Genomic DNA, 12,335 nt, shown 5'->3' with positions numbered 1-12,335 from the left:
AATTGAATAGCCAGAGTCCTGGCATCTCCTGCACTTGATGCCTGGGAGTTAGGAAGGAAGGATGGGGAACATATAGATCCCATTTTAGCTCAGTTGAGGGGATTGCCCATTTGCCCCTCCATTCCCATGCCAATGTGGACAAATGAGAGTGATAATTTGTAAAATGACTCTCAGCTGGGCTGAGGGCTTTCCTTCCCCTGCTCATTTACCCACACCACCCCCTGCCTGAGCAGGCAGGCAGGAATGCAAATGCGTGGGAGAGGTGGCTGCAGTTTCACCTCCCCGCTGGGGAAAGAAAGTGCCAGACATTTCTTCAGTGCCATCCATCAAGTGCAGAAGGCTCTCCTCCCTCCTCCCAGCCTCTTCCTGGAGTCCACACCCAGTGGGACCTGGAGGTAGGGGTGGGCTGTGGGGAGCTTGGAGGTGTGCCTTCAGGATGCTGTTCCCTGATACACAGGCTGGTGGTCTAGGGGTGAAGAGAGGATAAATTGTTCTCCTGTCCAGTGGCTCTTTCTGTCTCCCTACCCACCTGTTTTGGCCTCAGTCAGATCTGATTTATTGAAAGTGGGCGCTTGACCCTTCAAGTCCTCACCCTCTGGTATAAGGGATGATAGCTCTGGGAAGGCCTAACAGAAGGGTGGTTGCCCTGGTAACCACAGCATACTCAACTTCCTGGTGGGCCCTGGTGGCTCTGTTGCCTTCCAGGCCCCAATTCCTAATATCAGAGACACAGCTTCAGACCAGAGTGGATAATATGCTAAAAAGAACTGTGGAGACTTAGAAGCTAGATCAGGGTGGAAGCTGGGATATCTAGAGAGACTGGGCCTTTGGGGAGGGGAGATTGTCAGAGATGAGGTGGGGGGGGGGGGTTGGCGGGGAGCTGAAGGACTGAGGAGCTCCAGTAAGACAATTCTAGGAAATTGCCGGTCAGATCCTTCCGGGGCAGCCTGGCTCCATCTCGGGCACTAGTAGGGGAGGGGCTGAGGGGTGGGTGTGAGGTGAGGCCCCAGGAGTCAGTGATTTCAGCAGCTCAAGAACTTTCACTGAACTGAGGAGATTTCCTTCCGGAGGAAGACCCCTGCAGCCAGGAAGAACTGGGAAAGTCATTACTGAGGGTAGGGGGCGGGCAGAGGGTAGCAGTAAGGCCTCTTCTAGCAGGGTAGAGGGATTTGTGCCAGGAACCTCCGCCCACATGGGAGGGGCAGTCTAGTCTCCCTGTTTCCTGGGTTGTCCTGCTGAGTAGGCCTGGGAGGGGTGGGGGGCAATAGGGTTTCCCTGGAGTATGATAAGAATAATAACAACAGTAATCATTGGCATTCAATCCTGCCTTGCCCTTGACAAAGGCTTTCACATACATTATCTCATCAGCCCATGTGACACCCTTGGAAGAGGAGGGCAGGCTTGGAAGGAAGGCAGCAGCCCAGCTGGGATAGGAGAGCCCAGCTGAAATCCAGCTGTGGGAACCCCAACCCAACCAGCCCTACAGAAGGGCCTGGCCTCGAAAAAAATAGAATTGACTGAAGACAAATATCCTTCCACCACCCACTCTTTTCTCCATGTCAAGGAGCTTGGGTAATTTATTTGTCATAGCAGTACCTTTAGTAATAACATTTTTGAATGATGTATATCTCTCAGGACAGATCCATGAACTAATTAGCAGCAGAGGCCTGTTGTTTCGCCTGAAAATCATTTTTTAGTTCAATTACAGGAGCTATAAAAATAAATTGTTAAAAAAATAAACCCTAATGCTGTTCAGGGAGATTTAATCTCATTGAGTTGGAACGAAAGTAAAATTCCAGGCGAGGTGTTTACCACCAAATGAAGGTTAGGGATGCTGATGAATTTGGTGTTGCACAAAGCAGAGGTGGGGATGCCGGTGTGGAGGATGAGGACATAGGAAAAGGAGAGGTGGGGGGCAGAGACCCTCTTGACTGTAGTTTAGAGAGGCGGTCCAAATAGGAAAAACCTCCCACCCAGCCTCCCTATGACATGCCTGGCACCAGAGAGTGGTTGGACTGGTAGTCTTTTACTTTTTAATTTTTTTCAATATTTATTTATGCATAAAGTACTGGGGTACAGGCCAGAGGTGCAGGTGGTGGGAGGATTCACCAGAAACATAGTGGGGAACAGAACAGGAAGATTGAAATACACTGCTGAGGGGAGCAGCTGGTGAGACAGGACAGGTGTGCTGTGCCATGGGTAGCTCCTGGGCAGGCTGGGGGATCAAACTCCTCCCACGGAGGCTGTGGATGGCTTCACAGTGCTGTGCTTAATCCCTTGCACCACCAGGGAGGCCCTGGTTGTCTTTTTTTTTTTTTTTTTTAAGTTTTATTTATTTACGTGTAGAAGAGCTGGGATTCACACCAGAGTTGGGGGGGGGGGGAGCTGAGAGAGGACTCTCCAGAGACAGAGTGGGAAACAGAACAGGCAGACTGACTGAAATACACTGCTGAGGGGAGCAAGGGGTGAGACAGGAGAGGTCCGCTTTGCCATATGGGTTTCCCTCTGGCTGGCCGGGGATCAAACTCTGAGGATTGCTTCATAGCCTCCCTTGTGCCACCAGGGAGGCCCTGGTTGTCTTTTAAGGACCTGTTCATGGCCAACAACAACAACAAAAAAAACTAATTAAGTACATCTGTTAATCACTTAACACCCTGTCTGAACTTCACTTGGCTATCCCACTCTTACTCTCTGCTTTGACTTCCAAATGTGGGCTACAGAGACGTACCTTGGCTGTTGATAAGTCCTGTGATTAAATTGGCTTGGCATGTATTAGCCCATCAAACTCCCAGCAGGCCAGAACTAGGCCAAAATACTGCATAGATCTATGTTCAGAACTAGAGCAGTTTCAAATCTCTATCAAGTGAGAGGCAGGATGATGTTAGTTAAGGCTAACTCTGGAGACAGACTGCCTGGATTCAAATCCCAGCCCTGCCACTTATAATCCATTCACCTTGAGCAAATTCCTCACTTCCTCTAAGCCTCAGTTAACCTGGGAATGATCATATCAACACCTACCTCATAGGGTTGTTTTGAGGATTACAGGAGTTAATTCATCCTATATGTGCTTAGAACTCTAACTGGCAGGTAATCAGAACTAGCTAGGTATCCGCTAGTGCTATTAAGAGTCTACATTATGCAGACTTAACGCTTGATTCAAGAAGCTCCTGATGTCCTCAGAATAGTTGGAAGTGAAATGCAGGACTTGATTAGACCCTCTCAGTGACAGGTTTTTGTAAGATCTGAAAATCTTAGAAGTTATGTAGTCCAACTGCCTATCCAGGGCCAAAATCTTTTTTTAAATATCTGTGCATTCTTCTATGTTCAATTGGAAAATTTTCAGGGACTTGGAACCAAGACCATTCTATTTTTGAATGGCTGTGATTAGACTATTTTTTTTTTTTACAGATTTATTTATTTATGCATACAAGAGCTGGGGGGTACAGACCAGAGATGCAGGGGGTGAGAGGATTTACCAGAGACAGAGTTGGGAGCAGAAGAGGCAGAGTGACTGAAGTACACTGCTGAGGGAGCAGCGGGTGACTCAGGAGAGGTCTGCTGCACCATGTGGGTTGCTCCCTGGCCGACCAGGGATCTAACTCTTGCTGAAGAGGCTGTGGATTTCTTTCTTTTTTTTAAAGATTTATTTATACAAGCACTGGGCATAGTCAGAAGCACGGGAGGGTGAGAGAATTCACCAGAGCCAGAATGGAGAACAGAACAGGCAGAAGGACCAAAATACACTGCTGAGGGGAGCAGCAGGAGCAGCAAGAGAGGTCTGTCGCGCCATGCAGGACCCTCACCGGTGGCCAGGGATCAAACCAGTGCTGCAGAGACTGTGGGCAGCTTCGCAGCCCAGCACTCAACCACTGCGCCACCAGGGGAGGCCCTGGATTTCTTCATAGTGCGGTGCTTAACTCCTTGCAACACCAGCGAGGCCCCTAGACTATTCTTTCTGATAGAAGAAGGTGGAACTATTTCAATCAACAGAATTCCTTTATTTTTTTAAAATTTATTTATTTATGTATATAAGAACTGGGGTAGAGGCTAGAGGTGGGGGGGTGAGAGGATTCACCAAAGACAGAGTGGGAAGCAAACAGGAGGAATGACTGAAATACACTGCTGAGGGGAGCAGCAGGCAAGACAGGAGAGGTCTGCTGTGCCATGTGCGTCAGCTCCCTGGCTGGGGATCGAACTTGTGCTACAGTGGCTGCAGTGGCTGCAGATAGCTTCATAGTGCTGCATCTTAACCCCTTGGGCCAACAGGGAGGCCCCAGCGCTGAGATTTAACCCTTGCACCATCAAGGAGGCCCCCCCTTCCTAGGTTTCTTTATGAGAACATAGACATATACAAATATATGTTACGTTTTCCCCTTTCTTACACAAAAGATGTCATTTTGATTAACTCATATTTCTTGGAATTTATTCCATATTGTTTTAGAAAGAGATTCCTTATTCTTCTTTCATTTGTATAGTATTAATTTTGTGGACATATCATAATTTATTAACCAAGAAAATTTCAATTTCTTGCTATTATATACAATGTGCTAATGTTTATTCTCATATCTTTACCTAATGTATAATCTCTTATCTATGTCATGTTTCATGCATAAGCTCCTACAAGTGACAAACTATATCAAAGGGTATATGAGTTCCTGGTTTTTTGTATCTATGCCAAACTTTTCTCATACAGGGTTTACCTATCTGCACACCCACCAAGAATTCATGAGTGTGACTAATTCCCTATGATTTTGATAAGTATTTTCAAACTTGTCAGATGAAAAGAGGTATCTCAGTTTAGTTTCATTTGCTCCATTTTTAAATATTGAGGTAAAACCTACTATAGCAAACTGTACAGCTCAACAATTTTTCATGTGTGTACGCCATCACCCAAATGAGTCATATACCATCACCCAAGTGAAGATATGGTTTTCCCCAGCACTTCTGAAGTCTTCTTCATGCCCCTTCCCCATCAATACCTCCCCAATTCTCATCCCTCAGAGCTAATATTATTATTTCTATTGCCACAGATAGATTCTTGCATTTTTTAAAAAAGATTTATTTATTTATGCATACAAGAATTGGGGTACAGGCCAGAGGTGTGGGGGGAGGGCGAGAGGATTCGCCAGAGACAGAGTAGGGAACAGAACAGACAGATTGACTGAAACACACTGCTGAGGGGAGTAGGGGGAGAGACAGGAGAGGTCTGCTGCGCCATGTGGGTATCTCCCTGTCCAGGGATCGAACTCATGCTGCAGTGGCTGCGGATAGCTTCATAGGTTGCGTCTTACCTTGTATTTTTTTTAAGATTTATTTATTTATTTATTTATTTATACAAGAATGGGGGTACAGGCCAGATGCGTGGGAGGGTAAGAGGCTTCACCAGAGACAGAGCGGGGAACAGAACAGGCAGACTGACGAAATACACTGCTGAGGGAAGCAGCGGGCATGACAGGAGAGGTCTGCTGCGTCATGTGGGACACTCTCCCGCTGGCCGGGAATGAACCGGCGCTGCAGAGGCTGCGGACAGCTTCACAGCTCTGCGCTCAACCACCTGCGCCACCAGGGGAGGCCCTTATCTTGTATTTTTTTAAAGATTTTATTCATTTTTGCATAGAACTGAGGCATAGGCCAGAGATGCGGGGGAGGGGGGGGCGGGATGAGAGGATTCAACAGAGACAGAGTGGGGAACAGAACAGGCAGATTTACTGAAATACACTGCAAAGGGGAGCAGCAGGTGAGGAAGGAGAGGTCTGCTCTGCCATATGTGGGGTAACTCCCTGGCCAGGGATGGAATTCAGGCTGCAGTGGCGATAGTGCTGAAACTCAAACTCTAGGCCACCAGGGATGCCCAGATTCTTGTGTTTTTGAATTTCATATACATGAGGTCACACAATATAGACCTAGTTTTCAATATCCTCCACCAGTGTGATACATTTGTAACTGATAAACCTACACTGATACATCATTATCATCCAGAGTACATGAGTCACACGATGGTTCACTCTTGGTGTTGTACATTCTATGGGTCTGGACAAATGGACAATGATATGTGTCTATCATTATCATACCAAACAAAGAATTTTCACTGCCCTAATTACCCTCAGTGCTCTGTCTATGCATCCCTCCACCCCACCCTCCAGCCCCTGGCAACCGCTGATCTTCTTATTGTCGCCAATTTTGCATTTTCCAGAAATTCACGAAGTTGGATTCAGTATGTATCCTTTTCAGATTGGTTTCTTTCACTTGACAATATGCACATGAGTTTCCTGCATGGGTTTTCATAGCTTGATAGCTCATTTATTTATTTTTTAAAAAGATTTATTTATTTATGCATACAAGAGCTGGGGTACAGGCCAGAGATGCAGGGAGTGAAAAGATTCACCAGAGACAGAGTGAGGAACAGAACAGGAAGATCTACTGAAATATACTGCTGAGGGGAGCAGCAGGCGAGGCAGGAGAGGTCTGCTGCACCATGTGGGTAGCTCCCTGGCCAGAGATCGAACTCGTGCTACAGCGGCTACAGATAGCTTCATAGGTTGCATCTTAACCCCTTGCGCTACCAGAGTGGCCCCTATATCTGTATTCTTTTGGCCAATATCATATGTATGCCATGAATCCAATATTGTAAAAGCAACGGAGTTTATTCTTTTTTACTTCTTTTTTAAAGATTTATTTATTTATGCATACAAGAACTGGGGTGTAAGCCAGAGGTGTGGGGGCTGAGAGGATTCACCAGAGAGAGGGGGGAGCAGAACGGGAGGATCTACTGAAATACACTGCTGAGGGGAGCAGCAGGTGAGGCAGGAGAGGTCTGCTGTGTCATATGGGTTGCTCCCTGGCCAGGGCTGAAACTCATTCACAGTGGCTGGTGATAGCTTGATAGCGCTCTTTAACCCCTGTGCCATCGGGGAGGCCCTCTTTTTTACCTCTGTAAACGATTTCATTGTGTGAACACTATATTTATATTTATTTACCCTTTCTACTGTTGATGAACTTTTGAATCATTTCTTGTTTTTACTTCTAGAGGGGCCTCCCTGGTTGTATAGGGGTTAAATCTCAGTGCTATTGCCTATGGCCTGAGTTTGATCCCTGGCCAGGGAGCTAACCCACATGTGGAGCAGCAGACCTCTCCTGTCTCACCCACTGCTCCCCTCAGCAGTGTATTTCAGTAGATCCAACTGTTGTACCCCCATTCTGTCTCTGGTGAGTCTTTCACCCCTCATACCTCTGGCCTACACCCCAGTTCTTATATGCATAAATAAATAAAAGTAAATCTTTGAATAGAACAAAAACTTTGCTTCTAGAGCAGTTTTAGCTTCACAGTTGTTTTTAGTTTTTTTCTATAATAATGTTACTATGAACATTTTTATGCATGTATTTTAGTGGACACATGCTCTCATTCTTCTACTGTGTCATGGGATAGGCAAGTGTCTGGCTTTGTTAGCTCCTGCTCAGTAGGAAAGTGATCAGTCCAGTTTCCACCTCTCCAGCAACGTAAGAGAGCCGTGGTCAGCACACATACCCTCACCAGCCCTTGGTATTGCCAGGCTTTTAAACTACAGTTTTTTTTTTTTTTTTTTAAGATTTATTTCTTTATACAAGAACCGGGGTAGAGGCCAGATATGCAGGAGGGTGAGAGGATTCACCAGAGACAGAGTGGGGAACAGAACAGGAAGACCGACTGAAACATGCTGCTGAGGGGAGCAGTAGGCGAGATAGGAAAGGTCTGCCGCACCATGTGGGTTGCTCCGTGGCCAGCGGGAATTGAACCGGCACTGCAGAGGCTGCGGACAGCTTCACAGTGCTGTGTTCAACCACCTGCACCACCAGGGAGGCCCTAAACTATAGTTATTCTAGTACAGGTTTGTTGGAATTGCATGGGTTTCTTTTTAAAATACAGATTTCTTGATGTATTTCAAATTTATAGAAGTATTGCAAAAAGAGTACAAATAACTTCTGTGCATTCCTCAAACAGATTTAACAATTAACAAATTTTTCACATATTCTTTATCAGTCTCTAATGTGTGTGTGTATATATATATATAAGCATGTATGTGTCTAATGTGTAATATGAAGGGTAACATAAATATGTAATACAATATATATTGTTTTATATATGTATGAAGTATATATTGCATACATACTATATCTTTCTAAAATTCCAAAGAATAAGGATGTTCTCTTACATAACCACTGTCCATTTGTCAAAAATAAGGAAGTTTGCTACCTTATCTATAGTACATATTCAAACTTTTTCAATTTCAAGTGTCCCAATAATATACATTATAACAAAACTTTTTTTTTCAGTATAAGATCCACTGCATTTAGACGTAATATCTTTGGCACGTTTTAATATAGGACTTCTTCCCTCTTAAGACCTAAATAACCTTAATATCTTGGACAAGCCAGTAATTTCATAGAATGTCCCTCACTATGGGTTTTTTGTTGTTTTTTTCAAAATATTTATTTATTTATGCATACATAAATAAATAGCTGGGGTGAATAAATAGCTGGGATGTCGGCCAGAGATGCAGTGGTAGGGGGTGAGAGGATTAACCAGAGACAGAGTGGGGAGCAGAACAGGCAGATTGACTGAAATACATGGCTGAGGGGAGCAAAGGGCAAGACAGGAGAGGTCTGCTGTGCCAAATGGGTCACCTCACAGGCTGGAGATGGAACTTGTGTTGTAGTAGATGCTGATAACTTCATAGTGCTGAGAATTAACAGCTTCCGCCACCAGGGAGGCCCAATATGGGTTTATTTGATTCTTGCTTGAGTCACTTTTACTCTAATCTTTGTCAACTGGTGATTTTTCGGGCGTCCCTCGTGGCACAAGAGTTAAGACATAACCTATGAAGCAATCTGCAGCCACTAGAGCACAAGTTTGATCCCTGGCCAGGGAGCTGCCCACATGGCGCAGCGGAACCTCTCCTGACTCGCTTGCTGCTCCCCTCAGCAGTGTATTTCAGTCAATCTGCCTGTTCTGTTCCCCACTCTGTCTCTGGTGAATCCTCTCACCCCCTCACTCCTCTGGCCTGTGTCCCAGTTCTTGTAATAATAAATAAATACATCTTTTTTTTTTAAATGGTGATTTTTCATTGTATAAATTTAAAATGTCATAGTAGGTAAGGCTTCCTTGGTGGCACAAGGGGTTAAGCACAGCACTATGAAGCAATCCGCAGCCTCTGCAGCGTGAGTTTGATCCCTGGCCGGCCAGGGAGCAACCCACATGGCACAGCAGACCTCTCCTGTCTCACCTGCTGCTCCCCTCAGCAGTGTATTTCAGTATATCTGCCTGTTCTGCTCCCCACTCTGTCTCTGGTGATACTCTCATCCCCTGCACCTCTGGCCTGTATCCCAGAGCTTGTATGCATAAATAAACAAAATCTTAAAAAATAAATAAATAAAATGTCGTAGTGGGTAAATTTAAGGGTTACAGCATGTTACTTAGTTATGTACATTGTAAGGTGGTTGCCACTATAATGTTTATGACATTGCATACTTACAGTACAATATTATTATGTTCAATCACTGTAATTTTTTAAAGTATTTTTTAGCACAATAACATACATACAAACACAAAATTTATATTTTAATCATTTTTAAGTATATAAGTCAGTTGCATTAATTACATTCACAATGTTGTGCAACCATCACCATTATTTCTAAGAATTTTTCATCACCTCAAATAGAAACTCCATGGCTTTTTTTTTTTTTTTAAATAGAGGCATGTTTTATTTATTTATTTGTTTGTTTGTTTTGTTTATACACGCACTGGGTACAGTCAGAAGCGCGGGAGGGTGAGAGAATTCACCAGAGCCAGAGCGGGGAGCAGAACAGGCAGGACCGAAGTACACTGCTGAGGGGAGCAGCGGGCGGCAGGAGAGGTCTGCGCGCCATGTGGGACCCTCCTCTGGTGGCTGGGGAGCAGCCGGGGATCGAACTGGCAACGCAGAGGCCGCGGGCATTTCGCAACCCAGCGCTCAACCGCTGCACCACCGGGGAGGCCCGAAACTCTATGACTTTTAAACATCACAACCTCCCTTAGCCCAGGGTAATCTCTAACTTTCTATTTCTATGAATTTGTCTATTTTCTATACTTCACATTAATGGATCATACAATATTTGTTTTGTTTTGTTTTGTTTTTTCATTCTTGACCAAACCACTTTAATTTGCATCTTTAATGTACAATATGAAGTCCATATTTCTTCAGTTTCTCACCTGGCTCTTGTAAAGAGCTGAATCGACACCTTTAGTCTTCTTCATCAGGAAGGATACCTAATTCTTCATCTGTCCATTGAGAAGGATCTGGATAGGAAAAATGACCCAGCACAGCATCTGAGTCGTGCCAAAAGCGCCAGAGAATCCAGAACCACATGGTTGCACTGAAGAATTCGGCCTGGATCACCTGAAACCTGGTCAGCTGGGGAAACTGTCTGTACCTGGGCTCATGGTGCACACCGCCGCCAGCATGACGAACTCCGCCGCCTCCAGCCTCTCGCGCGTGGAGGCCTCTGAAGAGGCTGCCTCCAACGCAAACGAAGGGCGTTTACCGCGTCAGAGCCGACATGCCAGCGCTCACTGCGACAGCCTCCCCCAGGCCGCGCCCTGACCAATATTTGTTTTTTTGTGTCTGGGTTCTTTTACCTAGTATATTGTTTTCAAGGTTCATTGATGTTGTAGTATGTATTTGATTTATATTTCTCTAATTACTAATGATGTTGAGCATTTTTTCTTAAGATTTATTTTATTTAGTGGCTCCCTGGCAGTGCGGGGGTTAAAGTCTCAGTGCTCTCAAGCTATCACCAGCATAAGTTCAATCCTAATTTATTTATGCATATAAGAGCTGGGGTGTAGGCCAGAGGTGCGGGGGTGAGAGGTTTCACCAGAGACAGAGTAGGGAGTAGAACAGAAATATACTGCTGAGGAGAGCAGCAGCCTACACAGGAGAGGTCTGCTGTGCCTTACATAGAGGTGATAGCACTGAGATTCAACCCTTAGGTTACTTGGGAGGCCCTGGAGGTGTCTCTTCTTCCTTTTTTTTTTTTAAGATTTATTTATTTATGCATACAAGAACTGGGGTATAGGCCAGAAGTGTGGGGTGAGAGGATTCTCCAGAGACGCAGTGGGGAGCAGAGCAGGCAGACTGACTGAAATATACTGCTGAGGGGAGCAGTGGGTGAGTCAGGAGAGGTCTGCTGCACCATGTGGGTAGTTCCCTGCCCAGGGATGGAACTCATGCTGCAGTGGCTGCAGATAGCTTCATAGGTTGTGTCATAGGTTGTGTGTTAACCCCTTGTGCCACCAGGGAGGCTCAAATCAGTCATTTTTAAAGAAACATTACATATACAAGATACTTAATTTAGGGGAGTCCCTGGTGGCCTAGGGATTAAGTCTCAGCACTATCACAGGGATGGCCTACCGCCACCAGTTGAGTTCCATCCTGGCCCGGGAGCAACCCACATTGTGCAGCAGACCTCTCCTTTCTTGTCGGCTGCTCCCCTTGGCAGTGTATTTCAGGAAATCTGCCTGTTCTGCTCCCCACTCTGTCTCTGGTGAATTCTCTCCTGCCCCCCACCTCTGGCCTACACCCCAGCTCTTCTCTGCAAAAGTAAATAAATAAAATCTTTAAAACAACCAAATAAAAACAAGGTACTTAATTTCAAAAAATCATCAAAGGATATATAGTAAAATATGAATCTCTCTCCCACCCCATCTCCCAGCCATCCAGTCTCCTACCCAGAAGCAACCAAATTACCGGAGTTTTGGCTATGCTTCTGACAGCCTCCATATATATAAATATATTTATGTATTCCCCTATGACCTACTTTCAAAGGCTCAACACACAAATAGAAGTATAAATATATAGTGTTCTACTCCTTACTTTTCTTTTTCCATCTAATGTATCTTCATGTTTCTACTGACACAAAATAATGTTATTGTAATGAGTTTCTATTCAGTGGCTAATGCAGTGCTTTTCACCTGGAGGGATTCCAAACTATGCTCAAAAGCATACCTCAGCATTAAAAAAAGTTTATATATAGTTAAATGTTAAGCCACTGCAAGTGTAGACATAAATAGGATCATGTGTAGAATGACAATAACTAGGGTCTTTATTATTTTCCACTTTACAACATGATTTCTTTTTTATTTATTTATACATGCAAGAAGTGGGGTACAGGCCAGAGGTGCAGAGGTGAGAGGATTAACCAGAAAGAGAGTGGGAAACAGAACAGGCAGATCAACGATTTACACCGCTGAGGGGAGCAGCTTGTGAGACAGGAGAGGTCCGCTGTACCACGTGTGAGTTGCTCCCTGGCCTGCTGGGGAT

General features: G+C 45.0%; 1 pseudogene across 1 annotated transcript; it reads right to left on the bottom strand.

Annotated features, from left to right (window-relative positions):
* Nucleotides 1–10,256: 10,256 nt before the first annotated feature.
* On the bottom strand, nt 10,257–10,574 carry LOC311177228 (NADH dehydrogenase [ubiquinone] 1 beta subcomplex subunit 2, mitochondrial-like; annotated as a pseudogene). The gene has a single exon. The product of its transcript is annotated as an NADH dehydrogenase [ubiquinone] 1 beta subcomplex subunit 2, mitochondrial-like (transcript).
* Between the last annotated feature and the right edge of the window lie 1,761 nt (nt 10,575–12,335).

Source organism: Talpa europaea, assembly GCF_964194135.1.
Source record: "Talpa europaea genome assembly, chromosome: 9".
In the NCBI taxonomy this organism is placed as follows: Eukaryota; Metazoa; Chordata; class Mammalia; order Eulipotyphla; family Talpidae; genus Talpa; species Talpa europaea.
This window is presented reverse-complemented; position numbering and strand designations above follow the sequence as displayed.